Source organism: Penaeus monodon, chromosome 30, assembly GCF_015228065.2.
Source record: "Penaeus monodon isolate SGIC_2016 chromosome 30, NSTDA_Pmon_1, whole genome shotgun sequence".
Lineage (NCBI taxonomy): Eukaryota > Metazoa > Arthropoda > Malacostraca > Decapoda > Penaeidae > Penaeus > Penaeus monodon.
Window position 1 is genome coordinate 38,299,491 of NC_051415.1, and position 404 is coordinate 38,299,894.

A 404-nucleotide genomic window follows, 5' to 3' on the forward strand; every position below is an offset into this window, starting at 1 on the left:
CTTTTTTATTAATCTAGGTAATCTACATTACGATGACTTAGCTTAGTGTAGATAAGACTTGTATCTTTCATAGCATGCAAGCAAGGGTTATCGTTATCTCTCTTACCATCACAGATCTCTAGGCGCAGTTGCATAACATGAAAATAAGTAATATTATATGGATTGGAGGATTGCTTCCTATCAACGGCCGTGCTTCCTATTAATACTCACTCCAACAGTGGCTCTCGGGGACATACCATAAAGGAAGAACTTTGCATGCCCCCATACATTTTCACGAATGATACCACGTACCACTGATCCAGCACCAATATCGGTTCATAGCTTTCCTTGTTCAATAATCTCCATAAAACATTTTCCCTTTTATTTCTATCTACTGCACATGTTGACTTAATTATTATCGAATA